The following is a 22654-nucleotide window of genomic DNA, read 5'->3' as shown; positions in this document are numbered from 1 at the left end:
TATTGGCCAGGACACCAATATTTAATATTCAACAGCAATACTTGTTCCTGTGCAATTTTCCATTCATCTGAGAAAGGACAGTGCCTTGGGTTTAAGGTCTCATTCAAAAGGCAGCACCTCCAACAGTGCAGCACCTCTTGCGTACTGCACTGGAATGTGGGCCTAAATATTGTGCGACTCAGAGTCAGAGGTGAGGCTGCTACCAACCAAGCTACTAAGGGAGCTATTTCTGAATTGGGAATGTCAGCTATATGCTGACACTGGTGCCAGATCGGAATGAATTTTAGTTGCCTGGCACTGACAGCCTTTTAGTTAATAAATTTATTTGATGATTCACCTTTGCTATCTGATTTTTTTCCTTATCATGAACATATAAATGTTCAGAATTCCTTATCTCAATGATATGACTGTGTTGCTCTGGGAATCTACTGAAAGGAAGTCGGGTACATTTTCACTGTTGGGGCATCGAGTTAAGTCTGGGTTCCTCCTCTTGCCCACCTCTTGGGGACCAATTCAGATGTTCAGCATTGTAATTCGACACATTATCCAAGAAGGAGACAAGGGCACTCAGAGTTAATTTCTTCTATCTGAAACACAAGCATTTCCTTCTCTCCCAGAAGCATTGGCCCCGGAAATACTTCGAATGTCTATTTCGCCCATTGCTGAATGATATCAGATTTGCTGATTTCAGTGGCATGCTCTCTTTCCAATCCTGTCACTCATTTTTATTTTAGTTTTGAACCATTTTAATCTACATGAAAGTACTTAATTAACAAATTGACTTACATCAGAAAGTCCTGGTCAGTACAAGGTTATGTATCTCATGAATATTAAACAGTTAAACAGCAATTTCCATAATTTCCTATTTAAAGGACTTCTGTCATCCTGGTAGGATGACCTGGGTGACATTTTCCACAATAGGCATGACACTCTCGGTATTGCTGCGGCAGGTTTTATGCCAATCACTGTGCTGTCTTTCCTGGTTTCACGTGATCATAGAAGAAGGAGGCCATTCGACCCATCGAGCCTGCACAGACTCTCCCCGTAACCCCACGTATTTTACCCCACTAATCCCCCTAACCTACACAACTTGGAACACTCAGGGGTAAATTAGCATGGTCAATCCACCTAATCTTTTGGAGTATGGGAGGAAACCCAAGCTGACTCAGGGAGAGTGTGCAAACTCCACACAGACAGTCACTTGAGGCTGGAATTGAACCCGGGTTCCGAACTCTGTGAGGCAGCTATGCTAACCACTGTGCCATCGGGGAATCTTTTGGAACCTGTTGCTCCCTGCTTTTTAAAGACAACTCAAAAGCATGGGAAGTGCTAATCTGCCCTTATTGCTTCCATGATTAAAAATAACTGACCTTGTGCTTAAAGTGAACCTAAAAGAGAAAGCAAAAATGGCGACTGGGAATAAACACACTGTAGACACACACACTCTGTTCGCAACACATCAACATGTTTATGTTCACTACTTTTAAGCACATATGGCAACATACTCAACACATAGACAGTGGGCGGCATTTTTCATCCTCCCTTGCACCCCCTTCTCCACCCCTCCCCCCCCCACATGGCATGTTTTCCGGTGGTGGAGATGGCTCATCATTGGCTGCCAACAGGAACTCTTCTGGTCCTGCCAGTGAGGGGAGGTCTTGTGTGGCTTGGCCAACCTGCCTCCTGCCAATGAGCCGGGGGCGGGGCCTGAAGAGACGGCATGGTGTCACAGTGGCTGGCACTGCTGCATCACCGGCAGGAATGGCCAGAAAATCCCACCCAGTTGCCGCGATTTTGTGCTCGGGTTCACTGTGAGCGTAAATGACAACGTGGAATCAAACTATCACAGGACTTGTAAAGGGAGACTCTTGCTGGTGAGATCCCATATTCTGTTCCTCTCCGCTCCACCCTCCCACCGGTGAAATAATGAAGTTTCCACCCATTTCAATAAATTTATATACAATTAGCAGGTTTCCCCGTCGTATTGTGCCCCCCTGCATTTGGATTTCACCCTTTGCTTATGTGACGTTACATCGGCCACATTTACAACTGCTTTTTAAAAATGGAAACCAGGCAAAGGATGCCTGGTGGGGGCACATAGGTAATTGCAGCCCGCCGGGGCAGAGTAACATGCCCAGGCAGTACCCTGGCATTGCCTGCAGTCATGATGTGGAGATGCCGGCGTTGGACTGGGGTAAACACAGTAAGAAGTTTAACAACACCAGGTTAAACTCCAACAGGTTTATTTGGTAGCAAAAGCCACACCAGGGGACCCTCGTGTGTGTGTTGCAGGGGAGATGATTCCCCTTGTACATGATTGGTGGGGGGGCCTGTGTGCATGTTGGGGGGTTCCTATGTTGCCTAGCAATCTCGGGATTCCCTGCTGCTGCCGGCTTTATCTGGTCCCACCAGTCAGATGGTATGAGCCAGGCCTCCAGATTTATTTTGCACAGAGTGCTGGATTATCTGGAGAGAAAAGCTGAGTCTACAGCCTTCGAGCTGTATGTCAGCTTCCTCCCCTCAGCCAGCACTCTGTGCAGAGAATGAAAAATTCTACCCAGTATCTATATGCATAAACATACACCAGTCAAAGTATAAGGGGCAGCACGGTGGCACCGTGGTTAGCACTGCTGCCTCACAGCACCAGAGACCCGGGTTCAATTCTGGCCTTGGGTGACTGTCTGTGTGGAGTTTGCACGTTCCCCCCGTGTCTGCGTGGGTTTCCTCCGGGTGCTCCGGTTTCCTCCCACAGTCCAAAGATGTATGGGTTAGGTTGATTGGCTGTGCTGAATTGACCCTTAGTGTCAGGGGGACTAGCAGGGTAAATAAATGGGGTTACGGGGATAGGGTGGGGAGTGGGATTTTTGTTGGTGCAGGCTTGATGGCCTCCTTCTGCACAGTAGGGATTCTATGATTCTATGATAAGGCAAAGAGAATGAAGGCTACGTGATCTCTGACACTAGACAGATTAGAGAGGAATTTTCCAAAATACCTTTTGGCAATGGATGTTTATTTGACTTTGTTGTATCTCATACCAGAATTGACAGCTGTAGAGGAGAGGGATGGAAGGGAAAGCCTTTAGTCACCATGCCCCTACTATGATGTGAGTGGGGCATGTTTGAAGACCCAGTCAGTTTATTTTCTCTCCGTCGTTTTTGTATGAATATAAATGTTGATCACATTAATGCTTTTTGAGCTAGGTTTAAGGCTGAGAACAATCATTTCTGTCCTCTGCAAAGCCACCTTTTTGCCAATAATTCCTCCCTGCAGCAGATGTGATCACTACAGGAGGGCAGACTCCATCATCCAGTATGGCTTTTCTGTTTCCAACACCATGTTCGCGCCTTTCCCTTTGTGTTTAATGTGACGCCGTGTCTTGTAATATAATTGCATTGTCCCTTCACAATTCTGTACACTGTTCGTGTCTTTATGATCCAGCGCCAAGTGGTAGGATGCTCTTTCATGCCTGCACCTGCCCACCTGAAAGGCTACTGATCCAATGACAGGGCAGGACAGAAATGGGGGAGAAATCGCAGCAACGTCGCCATGTGTGTTGCTTTCACACATCACAGGGGCAGCACGGTGGCGCAGTGGTTAGCACTGCTGCCTCACAACTTCAGGGACCTGGGTTCGATTCCCGGCTTGGGTCATTGTTTGTGTGGAGTCTGTACGTTCTCCCCGTGTCTGCGTGGGTTTCCTCCGGGTGTTCCGGTTTCCTCCCACAGTCTGAAAGACGTGCTGGTTAGGTGCATTGACCATGCTAAATTCTCCCTCAGTGTACCCAAACAGGCGCTGGAGTGTGGCAACTAGGGGATTTTCACAGCAACTTCATTGCAATGTTAATGCAAGCCGACTTGTGACACTAGTAAATAAACTAAACAAAACATTCTAATGCCCCACCATAGCACAGTGCTGACAGAGGCCAGTACATCTCTGACAGTGATGTTTAGCGTGGGCATAACCTAGAAAAGGGAAGGTAGAACGTAACAATTATCTTATCAAAAAAGATTATTTTTACATAGATCCGGCGCTGACTCATAATTATGTTTCTGTTTTTATCAATACCTTTGACCCGTTATCATCTTGATGCTAAACACTGATAAAATATCGAGATAGAAAAGCCACTTCGGCTTCAAACTCCTCCAGGAAACGAAAGAGCACATTTAAAAAGGAAAAAAGAAATGTGGCCATCATCACATACAAAAGAAATACAGGGTGAGTCATATTCCCACCACCTTATCAGCTTGTTGCCTTCAGAAGCAGTTTAGAATTGGTTGGATACATAATTCAATAGCACTTCCAAGAACAACTGAAAATGCCTCCACTACAGTTCAAGTGTATGTGTGTGTGTCCACATATACTTATGCATCCATATATAGATATATATATAATATTTTATATATATATATGTACACACACACACACACGCTATATATATATATAGAGAGAGAGTATATCTAAAGTGTACATACGCACACAAATACATACATATATTATAGAAAAATAATACAATCCAAAGCATCGTTCCTGTTTTAAAATGTTCATCAATTCCTTAAATCCAACCTTCCATCAGCCTTTTAAGCTGCTTTTATTTTTTTTTAAATGCTGGTGAGTGTGGCGAACAAATATGTCAGGGATGTGCCCTTTGGTGAAGAAACACTCATTACTTATCACCTCATGCTTTGCTCCATGGTGACAGATGTCAGAATAATTCAGTGCGAACCCTGAAGAATGAGGGTGAATGCTGGATGCTATGGTATCCGACTGTAACCTTTGATGGCAGATTGTTCTCTGGATTATCAGGTATGACTGTGTTCATCTATTACGGTCCCTTCTGTCACGTGATTTTTGCATATTTAAGGTACTTTGACCTGACTGTTTCCTTACACATTCTGTCCTCGCGTGGATTTAAGAATGTATTGGTGCCGATTGACACAGTTCGCTGTGCTGTTTAATGGCAAGTCCCCTTGTGAATAACATGACTATCGGATATGATACAAAATAGCTCAAAATACTGTTAGATCTTTAAATTCTTCCAGATCAGCAACCTGAAACATTGGGCGCGATTCTCCAGCCTCCCGCGTTCAAGTGTGAATCGCGTTAAGGCTGGAGAAACGTGGGGGAGAGGCTGTAGCGCGTTTAGCGCCGGAGAGGACCGTCTTTGGGATTCTACCAGCCCCCATGCCCCGGCATAATCTGGTTCATGTCCAGAGTAGCAGATTAGCATAGTTAAATATTCTTCTGCTGCAAATCTCCGACCCTTGGGCACAACGGGAACTTGGCGCGAATCACTACTGGTTTCCACAAATAGAGACCAGTCGTGGCGGCCACGCCGGGGGGGCTCGGAGGCCATTGAAGTCCCCGGGTGGTCAGGGAAATAGCTGGGCAGTGACCTGGCACTGCCCCCTGGCACATGCAGGTGGGCACTGGCAGGTGCCAGTTTGGTAGTGCCAAAGGGGGGGCGGGGCACTGAAGGGTGAGAGCATGGGGGGCCTCTTGATGGGAGCATAGGGGGCTTCTGAAGGGGGGCTTACATGGAGGAGCTCCAGGTGATATGGGGGTGGGGGGGGGAGGCTCCTGAAGGGATGAGAAGCTGGGGAGGGGGTGGTACCCGAAGGGGGGCCCTTTTGGCAACTCAATAGCAGGATGTTGCTCACTTGGAGGGTGTTGGTACCAGTGAGTGGGGGGGGGGGGGGGGGGGGGGGGGGAAGGTGTGGTTGATGTTAGCAAATTTGGGGGGGGGGTGATCTGATGCCAGTGAGTGGGGTGGTGGTCTTAACTGGTGAGAAGTATGGGGGGGAGTGGGGTGGCACGGTGGTATGGTGGTTAGCACTGCGGCCTCACAGTGCCAGGGACCTGGGTTCAATTCCGGCCTCAGGTCACTGTGTGTGGAGTTTGCACGTTCTCCCTGTGTCTGTGTGGGTTTCCTCCGGGTGCTCTGTTTTCCTCCCACAGTCCAAAGATGTGTGGGCCATGCTAAATTGATCCTAGTGTCAGGGGGATTAGAAGGGTAAATGTGTGGGGTTACAGGAATAGGGCCTGGGTGGGTTTGTGGTCGCTGCAGACTCAATGAGCTGAATAGCCTCGTTCTGCACTGCAGGGATTCGATGAGTGGGGTTGTCTGGAGATCAAGGCACCCTTTAACAAAGGCACCCAGAACTCTGAGGAGCCAGCCTTGCCAGCGTCTTTATGTCCCCATCCCCAAAAAATTCAAAGGGTGGGTGAATTCAGTGAGAACCTCCCCACGCACCAAAGACATTTCTAAATATGGGTTAGTTATGGACAAATGCGCACCAAACCACCCAGAGGGAATCTCACCAGTTTTCCCACTGGGGGCAACACATAGAGATCTTTTGGGAGAATTCTGCCCAATAACTCGATGTTGCCCTCGCCATAGATGCTGCCCAGACCTGCTGAACACTTTCAGCATTGTCTCTTTTTATTTCAGACTTCCGGCATCTGCAAGATTTTGCTTGTACGGTTGGAGTGAGTCATGGAATGCAACACAGCCCCTGAGTTTGGAGAATTTCACAAACCCCTCTTGCCATTTGTTACAGTCTCCTAACTGACTGTCACCCATCTGTTACATTAAATGTCTCTGTTTCAGAACAGCTTGCAGAAACACACAGACTTTTTTTTACGGAATGTGAATTAATTTTGACACAATACTCAATCGAATACGGATTCTAAAGCCAAACTGCATTCAGTCTGCTTATTCCAATTATTTAAGTCTAATAATTGCAGAAGGAAGCGCATCTCCTTTCTTGCCCCCTCCCAGTCAATGCTTCCCTGTTTAAATAGTGAAGACAGAATCACTGAAGGAACTGACTTGGAGGAATAACTGAGCCTGACTATGTGAGGGGATGAAGTTCACAGATCTCAGCCGCAATGACATGATCCCTGAAGCATCTGGGTTAATGAGGTCTCTGCTGATATTAATTCACATCCCTCACAATGTTGAGTACAGCAACTCCTCATAGCTAGCTTCACTGTTTAATGAGTTAAGTGCAACGCATACGGAAAGCTTAATTCTCTTAAGGTTCTTTGATGGTGGCGAATTAGGTGGCAGTGGCAGTTAAACACTGCGCTTTCACCTCTGTAATACGAATAGGGAATGAGGCCAAAGCGATGGCTTGAAGGTTTCTTCTCATTATCAGCAATATGGTCCGAAGAGTAATGAGATTGGGAAAAATCTCATCGCAATTCCTCGTGGGCAGGAATCCACGGCTCGTAGTTTGGCACTAATTGGCACCGCGTTGGCAATCTTGCTCGGGAAAGGCATCTGAATGGCTGGAGCAGGCAGCAAATTAAAATGTCATTCTGATGCATGTGCGGGTGCGCGGGGCATTTTTACTGAGGTTGTAGGCTTGACATACATCACGGAACACTCTTTCGCTCTGAATAAAGTCTCCGCCACAAACCTAACCTGGGGCGCTGGTTGGTTGACGTTGAACATGAAACATCGAAACAAATATAGTCCGTTGCCCAACTCTTGACAGATTTCACCAGGAGCTGCACAGCTGCAGTCCAAGACATTAGAAAGATAGGCCGATGGTAAGGCTCTATTCCCAATCTGATTGAAACTACCAAACATTCTGGAAGATGTGGGGAAGCGTGGACTGATCAAAACTGGTAAGCTGCCAGGAAACGTATATGATCTGAGTGACACTCGCCAACTGAGCTCTTCTGCAGTCGCAGGCTGCACATCCAAATTCGGTAATGATCTCCACAGGGTAAAAAGAGTGACAAATTTTTGGAAGTTTTCTTTCTTACCCTGTGGAGATCCGAGTTTCATTACAACGACAGCCTTGATCTCCAGATGGTATGCATGTGACATATTTCAGTGCCGAGTCTGGCTGTGCTAATGATTGATTTCTTGCGGAACGACAACATATTTACTTATGGTCACCCTGGAGACATACTTAAAGAAAATAAAATGAAAATAATGACATTCCACTGCAGCAAGCAAAGTGATTAGAAGGTGCGTATTTGTTCACAGGGCAGTCAGGAGGGTGTTGCCCTGGGAGTCCTCAATATTGACCCCAGAGCCCATGAAGCCTCATGGCATCAGGTCAAACATGGGCAAGGAAAGGTCCTGCTATTTTTCACCTACTGTGCCCCCTCAGCTGATGAATCAGTACACCTCCAAGTCAAACACCACTTTGAAGAAGCATTGATGGTGACTTGGGCACAGTCTATACCCGGGGTGGGAGACTTCAATGCTCATCACCAAGAGTGGCTCAGCAGCGGCACTATAAACGAATGAGCCCAGAACATCATTGCAAAAGACAAGACTGAAGCATTTGCAACAATCTTCAGCCAGAAGTGCCAAGATTCATCTCGGCCTCCTCCTGAGATCCCCAGTATTTCAGGCGCAAGTCTTTAGCCAATTCAATTCACTCTATGTAGTATCAAGAAACGGCTGAAGGCATTGGATACTGCAAAGACTGAATTCCAGCAATAATGCCGAAGACTTGTGCATTCCAATGCAGGTACGACTCTGGGATCTACCCGGCAATGCTCAGGTATGTCCTGTCCACAAAAAGCAGGGGAAATTCAAGCCGGCCAGTTACTGTCCTAGCTCTCTCCTCTCCATCATCAGCAAAGTGATGGAATGTCTTACTGACCGTCCTTTCAAGTGGCACCTACTCAGCAACAACCTGCTCGGGTCTCTCAGCTCTTGACCTCACTCCAGCCTTGGTCCAAACATGGACAGAAGAGCTCAACTTCACAGGGTGAGGCGAAAGCGACTGCCCTTGACATCAAGGCAACATGTGATGAGTATGGCATCTGGAAGCCGTAGCAAAAATGAAGCCAATGAGAAGCAGGAGGAAAACCTTTCACTGATGGAGTCATATCTGGACAAAGGAAGCTGGTTGTGATTGTTGAAGGTCAATCAGCTCAGCCCCGTGACATCACTGCAGGAGTTCCTCAAGGTAATGTTCAACTCGACACCATCCAGGACAAAGCTTGATTGGCACCTCATCCACTACCTTAAACATTCCCCCCCCCTCCACCACTGACACACAATGGCAGCAATTTGTACCATCTACAGGATGTACTGCAGCACCTCACCAAGCACCTTGCAAACCCATGATCTTTACCACCTTGGAGGACAAGGGCAGCAGATACATGGAAACACTGCCAGTTGCAAGTTCCCCTCCACATCACACACAGTCCTGAATTAGAACTATATAATCGTTCCTTTACTATTACTGGGTCATAATCCTGGAACCCCCTCATGGCACTGTGGATGTCACTCCACCAGATTGACTACTGTGGTTCAAGAAGGTAGCTCACTGCCGCTTTCTCAAGGGCAGTTGTGGATGGGCAATAAATGCTGGCCTAGTCAACTACATCTCATGAAATAATTTTTAAAAAAGATGATGGGGGGACAGACGGCACCTGCGAGGAAGGAGTTTTAAGTTCAACTCAGCAGCAATAAGTTTTCCCATGGGGCAATCGAACACTGATCCATGGTGGAGGATTTGATATTTTTTGGTGGAATGTTGGGAATATCGGAGTCAGTGTTGTCAAACCCCACAAAGGTTTCACTCAGCTGTAAGTAGCTATTGATCCAGCAGCCCAGGGGAGGACAATGAAGGGTACAAGATGTGGATCAGTGGCATGTAGGGGAGAAGCTTGAAACTATTGTCCTTTGGTGCAAATTAAACAGCAAGTAGAAAAGGCAAGAGACATTCCCTTTCAAAACCTTCCTTATCTGACTGTTCATTTTCAGAGGAAACGTTTTCAAAGTGGAACACGATGTGTGTTAGTATTTGAACTTAAAGTAAAAAGCACTTTGCTTTGGTGGGATTTGCATTTCTGCTGATTTTATGAAGCGAAAAAAGTCCACAAAAATTAATACCCAGTGCAAATGAAAGCTAGCAATTGCACTTTCAGCTTTCAACTAAATTAAAGGTCTCCATTCCGAGAATGGTGAAATGTATAGCCTATTCAATTGAAGGTTACACAGTACATTATATCCGAATGCAGAAAATTTTATTCATGTGAGAATTAGTACAAATAAAACCCCTTCTGAATCAAACATTGATTCTCTCCCCAGCTTCTAACCAGTGTACTTACTGGACCCCATTGGCAATCGAACAGAAAAGTTATTTCCTGGAGCCTGGTGTAAATTGCTGAAGAGGCAGAACTATTGGCCGATCAACATACAATCCTCAGCAATATGAAACAATTTTCCTTTGTGGTTATGGGTTCTCTCCTTTGTTCTTATTTAAGTGCTTGTTTAAAAGCTTTTTTTCTCCGGAGCATAGAAGGCTGAGGAGTGATCTTATAGAGGTCTATAAAATAATGAGGGGCATAGATCAGCCAGATAGTCAATATCTTTTCCCAAAGGTAGGGGCGTCTAAAACTAGAGGGCACAGGTTTAAGGTGAGAGGGGAGAGATACAAAAAGGTCCAGAGGGGCAATTTTTTCACACAGAGGATGGTGAGTGTCTGGAACAAGCTGCCGGGGGTAGCAGTAGAGACGGGTACAATTTTGGTCTTTTGAAAAGCATTTAGACAGTTGCATGGGTAAGATGGGTATAGAGGGATTTAGGCCAAACGCGGGCGATTGGGACTAGCTTAGGGATTTAAAAAAAAAAGGGTGGCATGGACAAGTTGGGTCGAAGGGCCTGTTTCCATGCTGTAAACCTCTATGACTCTATCAGTCTCATCATCATTGCTTATACAAAAAAAAATTTCCTAACCTGTAACACAAAACCTGTAGAAATAAGTATTCAAATGCACAGTGGTTTAGCACTGCTGCCTCACAGCGCCAGGGATCCGGGTTCAATTCCCGGCTTGGGTCACAGTCTTTGTGGAGTTTGCATGTTCTCCCCGTGTCTGCGTGGGTTTCCTCCCACAGTCCAAAAGACGTGCTGGTTAGGTGCATTGGCCATGCTAAATTCTCCCTCAGTGCACCCGAACAGGCGCCGGAGTAAGGCGAGTTGGGGATTTTCACAGTAACTTCATTGCAGTGTTAATGTAAGCCTACTTGCGACACTAATAAATGTTTTAAAACCCTTTAATTACTGCAAAACACATTAAAAGAAACAGAAGAGGTCAATTTGTCAACTACATTATCTGCACACTTGCAACGAATCTTGGTCTTTGATCTTTTTTTCCTGGGTTGCAGTTGCCAGTTACAGAGTGAAGAACAGAGGGCAGCAACTTTGCAGTAAACAGTGCCTGCTTCTTAGACTGTTGCTGCATCTTAAATATCTCTTAATGGATTGAAAGAGGATTTTTTTAACAAGTTTTTTTTCATCATCGGTGCCACAGTGCATCATGGGGGTGTGGTGGAGTGTGGGTTGTGGTTGGTGGGGTCTGGTGAGTAGAGATGATCTCTCACCTGGTTTTAAACTGGGCAGTGGGTGTGGGGCACAAAGCATAGGCCATGAAAATACTTTTCATTAATTATACTGAGGTCATTATTTCAGCAACTCCTGGTACCTTGACATTCAGTAGATGTCGCAGCGCACTTAATTTAAATGCAGTGTTTCTGTTTCGCAGCTGCAAGATTCCCTGGTTCCTGCCTGTTTTCCTACTGTTCCTTTAGATGCTTGAGATTTATATGCAGCCTTATTAGCTCCGAGGACCAGCGCGTACCTGGCAGTGATGCTGAACTTCACCTTAAGACTCTCATGGTTCTTTATAGCTACATAGACACTTTGACTTGTGCGCATGCGCTCGCGCGCGTGTGTGTGTGTGTAAGTGTGTGAGTGCATGAGTGTGACTGTGTGTGCAAGTGTGTGTGTATGTGTGTGTAAGTGTGTGTGTGTGTAAGTGTGTGAGTGCATGAGTGTGACTGTGTGAGTGTGTGAGGGTGAGTGAATGTGTGAGTGTGTATTTGTGTGTTTGAATGTACATGTGTGTGTGTTTATGAGAGTGTGTCTGTGTGTGACTCTTTGTGTGTGTGTGTAAGTGTGACTGTGTGTGCGTGCCTGTGTGCCTCTGTGTGTGTGAGAGTGAATGTGACTGTGTGTGTAAGTTTGTGTGAGAGAGAGAGTTTGAGTGTGTGTGTGAGTTTGAGTGTGTGTGTATGAGTTTGTGTGTGAGTTTGAGTGTGTGTGTGTAAGTTTGAGTGTTTGTGTGTGAGTTTGAGTGTGTGTGTGTGTGTGTGAGTTAGAGTGTGTATGTATAAGTTTGAGTGTTTGTGTGTGAGTTTGAGTGTGTGTGTGTGAGTGCATGAGTTAGAGTGTGTGTTTGAGTGTGTGTATGAGTTTGTGTGTGAGTTTGAGTGTGTGTATGAGTTTGTGTGTGAGTTTGAGTGTGTGTGTGAGAGTGTGTGTGTGTAAGTTTGAGTGTTTGTGTATGAGTTTGAGTGTGTGTGAGTTTGAATATGTGTGTGAGTTTGATTGTGTGTGTGAGTATGAGTTTGTGTGTGAGTTAGTGTGTGTGTGCGAGTTAGAGTGTTTGTGTGTGAGTTTGAGCGTGTGTGTGTGAGTTTGAGTGTATGTATGAGTTTGTGTGTGAGTTAGAGCGTGTGTGAGTTTGAGTGTGTGTGTATGAGTTTGTGTGTGAGTTAGAGCGTGTGTGTGTGTTTGAGTGTGTGTATGAGTTTGTGTGTGAGTTAGAGTGTGTGTGAGTTTGAGTGTGTGTGTATAAGTTTGAATGTTTGTGTGTGAGTTTGAATGTGTGTGAGTTTGAGTATGTGTGTGAGTGTGTGTGTGAGTATGAGTTTGTGTGTGAGTTAGACTGTGTGTGTGTGAGAGTATGAGTTTGTGTGTGAGTTAGAGTGTGTGTGTGTAAGTTTGAGTGTTTGTGTGTGAGTTGGAGTGTGTGTACGTGTGTATGTTTGTGCATGTTATACTGTGACCTGCAAGGACTGGACAAAAACTTGGAAGACCAAACTTTTTCTACTTGGTCTACCCAGAAACCAAAAAGGTAGCTAAAAATATTCAGTTCCACAAGTATCAATAATTCTTACCTTAATAAACATAACATGATTTACAATTAAATACGAGTGTACAGATGTCATTTGTCCACTCCTGTGTTACAAAATCAGAACCACTTGTAGCTGTAGTCTAAAGTAAATTGAGGGGTGCCTGATAGCTCCTAACATTTGTGCCCCAGAGGAGCCATGACATTTAATGAATCAGAGCATTTTAAAGGGCAACGTTTTCCATACTGGTTTTAAAACGAGAGCTACGAGCACAATCTCAGAAGTATGCTGTTAAAAATGTCAAATATTGGTCTAAAAATCCTTTCTTTCATTCCCATGGATTTAAACAGTTATGTACAAAGTGACATAATCCTGCAGGATATTAAGTTTGCATGTTGCAATCTTGTGGGATTATGGAAATGGACAAAACCATCCGAAGCAATCTCACAGGAGCGGCAAGGTGCATCTAATGGATCCTTTCAAATACATTGCATTACATAACATGCATTAGTGAGGGGGAGTTCGGCTCAACCTAATAAGCTCCCAGCATCATACATCAAATTAACCAGCCCACAGAACTGGGCTGTATGAGCGCTAGGCATAGGTTCTGTCAACTATCTCAGGCCTGACAGACCACACAAGCTTAGAAAACTGGAGCATCCAACCTCAACATCGCCCTGTTGTATCATATAGTAATAACAGGAAAATTGTTTATCGCTCGTTTCCAGTTGCCTTGAGGATGTTTCTCAATGTTCCACTTTCACATGCGACATAAGAGAATCTTGAGTGGTGCCACAATGGATTAGACAATTTCACCTGTGTCTAATTTACAGGGAAGGTGGCTGATTTTCATGGTTGTGTCACATTCCGATAATCATGGTGAGCCTCTGGCGCTCAGTGATTGAGGATAGGCACCACACCACCTGTGGTGGCGGGGTTAGGGTGGGGAGGAGATGTGGGGGACCGGGCGGGGTGGGGGAGAGGGCGGCAATCCTTGAGGATCCCGGCAACAGGCAGGAAGAGGTCTGTGGAGCTGGGGGATAATTAATTCTTCTTTTGGCCTGAGCAAGGACCTTTGGCAAAGCATTTATAACCAAAATATTTTCCTGGTGGACTTGCAGTGGTCCCTTTAAGGGCTGTTGGGTCAGGCATTCACCAAGTGTGAGCCCAGGGGATGATTCAGATTCCTGAATGTGGCATTGGGCCTTGATTGACCTTTTGTAAATAAGCTCCCTTTGCTTTCAGCCATCAATCATAACCATTGTTAAACTGTATTTGCCCTTCAAGGCACACAGCCAGATCACTATACTGGTGAGGACTTCACCCTATGAGGCCCACTTTTCCTTTAGTGTGTGTGCCCATGGATCAAGGACAATAGTGTAGGTCTGTTCCATTAGCTAGACTTTTACTTGAGAGTCTCATCCAGTGTTTACCCAGCTCCTTTCATTTCAGTTCATACGGATTAATGGCTACACGAACAGCATTCTTTGTCACCGAGATCTTAATTTGAATCCCGACATGCCTTCATCTCTGCTATGTGTGGATTGAGGCTCTACTTTTATCTTGTTGATTAGTAGAGGTTAGATGTTGGAAGCAAGTCCCATAACCGGAAGGTTTTGGGAGTTCCTGATTTCCGAATTTGAAATTTCAAAAAGAAAGGAAGCCTAAATTTGCTGCGATTTAACAAGTAAAATTTTGAGTGGGGAGGAGAATTTTACTCCTTTGTACATCAGGTTCCACCTCTTTCAATCAGGTGACAGTAGCCCTGCTCGTCCCCAAGAACCAGCTGAGTTCAGTTCAAGAAGACTGAGTGAAGGAAAGGAAAGGTTCTCATCTGATAGAGTCCACTTCAAACTCCTCTCCAGAGCACACATCATCATGACTTGTAAACATACCACTGTTCCTGCATCATTGCTGGGTCAAAATCCTTAAATTCCCCACCTAACCGCACTCTGGGAGCACTTACATCACACAGGTTCAAGAAGACTTTGGGTTTCCTCCGGGTTCTCCGGTTTCCTCCCACACTCCAAAGATGTGCAGGTTAGGTTGATTGGCCATGCTAAATTGACCCTAGCGTAAGGGGGATTAGCAGAGTAAATACGTGGAGTTGTGAGAATAGGGCCTGGGTGTGTTTGTGGTCAGTGCAGACTCGATGGGCTGAACGGCCTCCTTGTGCACTGTAGGGATTCTATGGTTATGAAGTGATCTACCTCCACCTGCCCAAGTGTAATTAGCGATGGGCAATAAACACTGACCTTGCTGATGACACCCTGTGAATAAATATATCTGCAAAATAATGACAAACTGCAAATATGGAAAGCAGGATTTCCGTTCTTGGGCCACGATCCCGCAGACCAAATGAAATACATGTCGGGAATCCTCAAATGCCCAGGGGATAATTATGGAGGAGGGGGTGACCCATCCATTTGAGGACGGCCGGCAGAATCCTGAGTCTGAGGTGCCAGTAGGAGGCCTTCCAGCAGCCCCACCATCAGGCTGGATGCTGCTGGTGTCAGGAGGAAGACACAAGGTGTCTCCATTCCTGGTCGCTGGCCACAAACGCGATGAATAGGAGAGTCAGAAGGGAGGACATTGGGCATGAGGGGGAAGGCATTCCCATGGTTGTGGGTAAGTTTTGGATTGAACCGTTCCTCATTCAGTGAAGTCTATGGCTCTGATGTGCACATGATTTGCCAGATTTCATCTTAAAGATATCCTCTGTTGTTTTTTTAACAATGATATAAAGGCACCAACCACTCATAAGGGATTGGGCAAACACATTGGATGGGATCTTACCGCTTCGCTCGGGCCTAGACTAGAATGAAAGTACAGTGTGCTGTTTTGGGCACCATGTTTAGTTGCTCCTCATAAGAGCTCCTCATATTTAGTTGTTCCTCATATGCCCTTCATTCCTGGGATCATTCTTGTGAACCTCCTTTGGACCCTTTCCAAGGCCAGCACATACTTCCTTAGGTATGAGGCCCATAGCTGCTCACAATATTTCAAATGGGGTCTGACCAGAGCCTTATACAGCCTCAGCAGTATACACCCCTGCTCTTGTATTCCAGCCCTCTAGAAATGAATGCTAGCATTGAATTTGCCTTTCTAACTGCCAACTGAACCTGCATGTTAACCTTGAGAAAGTCCTTAGAATGGACTTATCTTATAATAAGTTGATCTTTCTCTACACTCTAGCTATGACTGTAACACTACATTCTGCACTTTCTCCTTTCCTTCTCTATGTACGGGGGCCAGGAGTCAATGAGTGCAAGTATCTCAGAGATTGTGGGGCAGGAGGAGATTGAATAAATAGGGAAGGGCGAGTAGACGGAGGGATCTGAAAACAAGGGTGAGAATTTAAAATGACGGAAATAATACCCAGGAAATTCACCTGACTTTAACTTGATTATACTAATCAACAGTGGGAAATTCAATGTGAACTAAATATCTGACTCAACAGTTCTTGTCCTATTCACATCAGTAGCTTCACTACAAATCAACACTCTCTTAATGAACATAAGCTGGCAATGTAAGCTACATTCTGATTTAGAGTACGGAAAGATTTTAAAACATTTCTCCTTTGTTTTAAAAAAGAACCCAGTTAGACTTTGGCCGTGAAAGTAATCTGCATCTGACAGATACCAAGAAGTGGGATGATACTGTATTAGTGAAGCTTGACCCAGCTGTAAGGGGGGGGGTCATGTTCTCAGGTGCCATCTTTGAGTTATGATGCCAGTAATTGATCTGTGCTCAAAAAAACCCAATCGTCCCTTCAGAGCAAAAAAAAATGAATTAACTTGTATAAACGGGTGTTTCCTCAGATCTGATCCTTCAACTGAGTCAGTCTCAATTTTGCAGGGGAAATCGATATGATAGGATGGCAATACAAATATGAAACTGGGTATATTTGCCAAGCAGCTTAAAATATTCAATTTTTAAAAATGCAGGAATGATCAAATCTAACTTCAAAGGTGTGCCAAGAATATCTTTAAGCTGCCAACAGATGCACATGAGTATTAAATTTAGGGAGACGAAAAACAACAAAAAGGCTTTTTGGATACAGCTGACTCCTAATAAATACATAACCCATTTGCCAAGAAATGTTATGCTCAGATCAGGATGTATTTTTCGTAAACTGCAGATTAAAAACTGCCAATTTTCAAATAATTGCCCCACATTCTCTTTGATCATTAATTCAGCAATTCAGAATCTAAACAAAAACAGCAACGCGAATCTGCAATTCATAGTGATTAAGAAGCTTTCCTGGCTCGGGATTAAAGCGACCGGTTAATTATCGTTGGGCTATCGACGAGGTAACTGGTGAACGTAAGTGAGGCTCTTCAGCTGCGTGCTCTCTGGAAAAGGAATGAGTGGGAAAGTGCCAGGGGGTGGTTGGAACTCTGTAAAATGGGGTGGAATGGGAAGGGGTTTGGTGCACTGAAAAGTCTGTGCAAATAGCACTGAACAGGAAAGTTTTGGCCCATTGTAATCCTGTCAAATGGGATTGACTGGCCTAGTGGAACTCATTGCATACATCAGAAATAATTTTATCTGGATTTGACACTGTGGTGGTAATATCTGTCCTTGCATATGTGCTTTCTGACTGTAGTGCAGCCTTTTTACAGGTTTCAAGCTATACATGAATTGTATATCATCATCTTTTCAATGTTGAACAAGAAAAACATGTTACTATCAGGCAACTAGATTTAAACACATTGGGAGCTGAGTGGTTGCTCAATTTAACTGCTTAGAAGCTTCTGCTCTGACTCAATATCTTTAGGGGTGAGCTTTTGAAGCAGTAGGTCAAATGGAATTGGGGCCTGTTTGAATTCACTTAATTCAAGATCTATTCAAATTCTACTTGACATTCCTGCCTGAACTAGATAAGAGTAGCAGTAGGATTGCACAAAGAGAACGAGTGCTGTGAAAGCGGAGTGGTTCTTTGGGCTGGTGTGATTATAAGCTAACAAACTACTTTTTAAAGTTTTTTTCTATTTGTAAGGGTTTTTGTATTCCTTCATTTTCTCTGCTGCGATCGAGCTGGCCAGCAAACGGGGAGTCTGACAGATCGGGACCACTGTGCATGCGAGAGTTCCAGAGCTATCAGACTCTGATGCCAATAGGTCCTGCCCCCCCCTTGGTTTTTAATGAGATTCACGATTGGGATCTCTGCAGTGCACAGAGTGGGGAGATTCAGGTCTGAAGTTGCACTGAAAAAACAGTCGTCATCTAGACCAGTTTTCCCACCAATTCAGCACTTTTGGGAGAATCGCCCCTGTGAGTTCAATTACGAAGATGGTATCATCATTTGTGAAATGAGAGTGGTCATCCCATTTCAGGAACAGAGCTATTACCTGAAGAATTGCATAGTATCGTTCTGGGCGCGTTGAAGATGAAAATGCTGGCGAGAAGCTTTATCTGGTGGCTCTGCATCGATTAATATAAAAAAGGGTCGTCAAACAATGCGACAAGTGCCAGTTCCAGCCTCAGCTCCCCTGGGGCAGCACAGTGGTCCAGTGATTAGCACTGCGTACTCACAGTGCCAGGGACCCTGGTTGGATTCCTGGGCTGGGTCACTGTCTGTGTGGAGCCTGCACGTTCTCCCAGTGTCTGCGTGGGTTTCCTCCCACAGTCCAAAAGACGTGCTGGTTAGGTGCATTGGCCATACTAAATTCTCCCTCAGTGTACCCGAATGGACGCCGGAGTGTGGGGGATTTTCACAGTAACTTCATTGCAGTGTTAATGTAAGCCTACTCGTGACACTAATAAATAACCTTAAACTTAACCTTAAACCCTGCACCTATGGGAATGGCCAGCTCGGCTGTGATTCAGAGTTCACGAGCATTACTTTGGCCTATTTATGGGCACAATGTTCCTTTTGTTAGTGGATGTCCATTTGCAATGGATGGAGGTATTCCAAATGAGGCCCACAACTTCATATGTCACCTTCAAGAAAATTCACCAATCTATTGCCACCCACGGCACCCCAAATCAATTGTCTCCGGTGATGGAACAGCCTCATCCCACCTTAGAGAGCTGACACCCAATGGGAAGAATGGTAGCCCATGCAGAGCCATTGTGGGTGGTGACCACTACTGGGACTACAGGCAGTCCCATCATGCTCAGGATCCCAGTTCTGGGGTTGCTGGTAAAAAGTTTGGTAGTTGGGTTGGGTTCAAGAAGCCAGAGTTAACGGAGCGGATGGCCTTGAGGAGCACTTCCAATGGACCCAGGGTGTTCACAAAGCAGTCCCCTGACTTGACTGACACTAGCCTAGCTAAAACTGCCAAGCTTCCCAACTAGTGGAAGTCTCCCTTCCTCCTGACCCTCCCTGCTGTGGGTATAACACCAACTGTGACGGGATGAGGTCCTTAAGTGGATTAATTGGCCATTTAATGGACTTAATAAGCCCAAGCGTGGGTGGACTGCCCTACAGCTCCCATGTCACCTGGATTTAATGTGACCCCCACATCCAAACCCGCAAGTGATGGAACGTGTAATTCAGCCACACAAATATTTTAAAAGCGTCATTAAAAAGAGTTGACATTTTCGATGCTACTCGAATTGTTTGCAAGTCAATTTGAGTTGGCATTACCCACCTTATAATAAAAGCCATACTGAGCGATACCATTGTGAGCCTTTAACATCTGAAGTCGAGATCATGACTGGAATTCTCCGGCTGATCACGTCAGCGGGATTCTCTGGTCCTGCTGGCAGTGTAGCCCCACCCACAGGTCTCTCAATGGCATGGGATGCCTTCAATGGGAAATCCCATTGACAGCAGCAAGATCAGAGAATCTCACCACTAGCGAACGGCACACCGTCTTCCACCTCCGAGAAACACGCGACTGAGAGGCCGGAGAATCTTGCCCCTTGTTTCTTTTCACCTATTTCATTTCCCTGCTGTATCTTCAGGCCACCCCTCGATAGAAACATGCCCCATTTCCAGAGCTCTTGCAGTGGCATTTGCCCAGACATGCTTAAATTGAAGCATTCAAAGATTCGTCCTATAAATTCTCCTGCCATTTATTCCAGGATTCCAAAGAAATTTCTTTACCCAACGATTAGTAAAAATGTAGATTGTGCTGCCATAAAGAGCAGTTGAGGTGAATGGGATGGCTGTAATTCAGGAAAATCTTGATAAGCACCCACAAAGGATCAGAAATATATGCCAATAGGGGACATGGAGAGAGGTGGCAGGTAGTTCATGTGGAACCTATATGCTGGTATGGACCAGTTGAGCCACATGACCTGCTTCTGTGCTGTAGACTAGATGTAACTCAGTTTAATGTTTATTCTCAGCAGGTCTGACAGAGTCTGTGGAAAAAGAATAGAACCAACGTTTCGCGTCTGGATGACCCTTCGTCAGAGCTGATGAAGGGTCATCTAGAGTCAAAACGCTGGCTTTATTCTCTCTCCACAGATGCTGTCAGACTTGCTAAGTTTTTCTAGCATTTTCTCTTTTTGTTTCAGATTCTAGCATCCTCAGCATTTTGCTTTTATCTTCGCATTTATTCTGTCTCTCTCTTCAGGCCCTTGGCTTTCTCTTATCCTTTTCCTCAATCAGGATGATCGAATCTGAGATCAGAAGTGCATTGCGTGGTCTGCTCTGTCCCCTTGTGTGGCTGAGAATAAGCCACTTTCCTCCCTTTCCCTTGGCATAATGCACATGGACACCACAAGTCATTCTTTTGCTCTTAGAAAATGAAATGAGCTTCAAATGTGCTTTATAGACCAGAAAAAGTTAAAAGAAAATGTGGAAGCAAACTGACCTATTTTAAGAGATGAAAATAAGTCACTGCTTGAAAGCTGACTTTTGCCCACAGACAGGGCCAGTAGCACCAGAATACCTCGATTTATAAGATGTATTTTAAATGTGGCAGTGGGCGATTTATCATTTCAATTGGTTATTGCTGCACAGTCTCTCCAGAGCCTTATCTGAGGAATTCCTTTGCTTCCAAGTGGCCTCTAACACAGCAAGGCCATCCTAACAAGTGCTAAGCAGCTCCCGTTGCCTGAAATGAGAATGCCGCTGGTACTTACCGGTAATGTTGTGTCACGCAGGGCTCAAATGCAACTTATTTTTTTTTCCCCCAGCAATAAAATTTACTCGCTTTTCTTGCAGGCGACAATGGGCCGTCCTCAGTGACTTCTCTCTCCCAGGTGTGAACTGGGATGAGAATCCAACTGAGTAAAAGCAGAATCGGTGGGGCCTACACATCTGTGAAAACGGCACTGTTCAATTCCCTGCACCAACACAGTGCAGAGATCAATCGCTATGGCACAAGGGGACAAAAGCACTGCTCCCGCTCGCAAAATCTATCTGGCCTCGTTGAATCCTCACCGATTAGTTTCTGAATAGCACGGACTTATCATCACAAGGTATTTTAGAATTGCGTTGGGAGGCTGTTAGCAGGATTCAGAAGAATAAAAAAGCAATGATTTCTAAATCATTGTCTTGTGTGTTCCCTAATTCAATAATCCAGCATTAAAATATTGAGAAGCTGTATTAAGAAGATTAATTTTCCAAAATGTGCTGCTACCGCCAGCTGTATTTCTTAGCCTCTAAAACGAGTCAGAAGGGCCCGCAGAACAATCGGTACTGACTGTTTGCCTGTTGGTCATTTGAATTGGTTATTGCTGGGATATTCAGGCCCAAGTTGGGTGCAGCACAAAACATAAGACCACTATAAAATTGGTTTGATTTTTTTGATTCTCTTTGATTTTATTATTGTCACATGTATAGGGATACGGTGCAAAGTATTGTCTCATGCGCGCTATACAGACAAAACGTACCGGTCATTGAGTACATAGGGGAGAAGGAAAGGACAGGGTGCAGAATATAGTGTTGCAGTTATACATGGGTGAAGAGAAAGATCAGCTTAATATAGGGTGGCACAGTGGTGAGCACTGCTGCCTCACAGCGCCAAGGACCCGGGTTCAATTCCCGACTGGGGTCACTGTCTGAGCTGAGTCTGCACGTTCTCCCCGTGTCTGTGTGAGTTTCCTCCGGGTGCTCCGGTTTCCTCCCACAGTCCAAAAGAAGTGTTGGTTAGGTGCATTGGTCATGCTAAAATTCTTCCTCAGAGGGGCTTTTCACAGTAACTTCATTGCAGTATTAATGTAAGCCTACTTGTGACAATAAATAAATAAGCTTTTAAAAAATATGATAGGTCCATTCAAAAGTCTGATGGCAGCAGGGAAGAAGCTGTCTTGAATCGGTTGGTACGTAATCTCAGACCTTTGTATCTTTTTCCCGATGGAAGAAGGTGGAAGAGAGTATGCCTGGGGTACGTGGAGTCCTTGACTGTGCTGGCTGCTTTTCCAAGGCAGCGGGAAAGACACAGGTGATCTGGTACTTATAAGGATGGACATGGGCAGTAGTATAAAAGCACCTCTGGTGAAGCATTGCCAAAGAAGTTACAGACAAACTCCCCTGCCTGGCATTCCATTGTTGACTCATAAAAGAGAAAAGTGCTGATGGGAAAACTAATGAACAGCACTCTACACATGGGCTTGAGCAGAGTTGGATGGGTTCTGCCTCCCGAAGTGCTTGGTGATGTGCTGAACCAGGAAAGACGTCACCAGGAAAGTGGAGCTGAAGATTAACTGTTCTCCTTTGTGCGAATCAGGCGAGTATTAGATTAGCTGCAAACAATGGGTTATCCTGCACTCTTGAGTAGGATGCCTTTGGGTGAACATTATCAGCAACATGGATTGACTGCATTCAGTGCGCCAACTATGAAACATGCACTGGTCCAGC

The 22654-nt window shown here is 45.2% G+C and overlaps 1 protein-coding gene across 3 annotated transcripts in view; it reads right to left on the bottom strand.

Moving 5' to 3' along the window:
* Positions 1–22654, bottom strand: part of LOC144505046 (teneurin-2-like) — a 2673959-nt gene that overhangs the window by 222573 nt on the left and 2428732 nt on the right. The gene's annotated exons all lie outside the window — the stretch shown is intronic.

This window comes from Mustelus asterias, chromosome 16, assembly GCF_964213995.1.
Source record: "Mustelus asterias chromosome 16, sMusAst1.hap1.1, whole genome shotgun sequence".
NCBI classification, from domain to species: Eukaryota; Metazoa; Chordata; class Chondrichthyes; order Carcharhiniformes; family Triakidae; genus Mustelus; species Mustelus asterias.
This window is presented reverse-complemented; position numbering and strand designations above follow the sequence as displayed.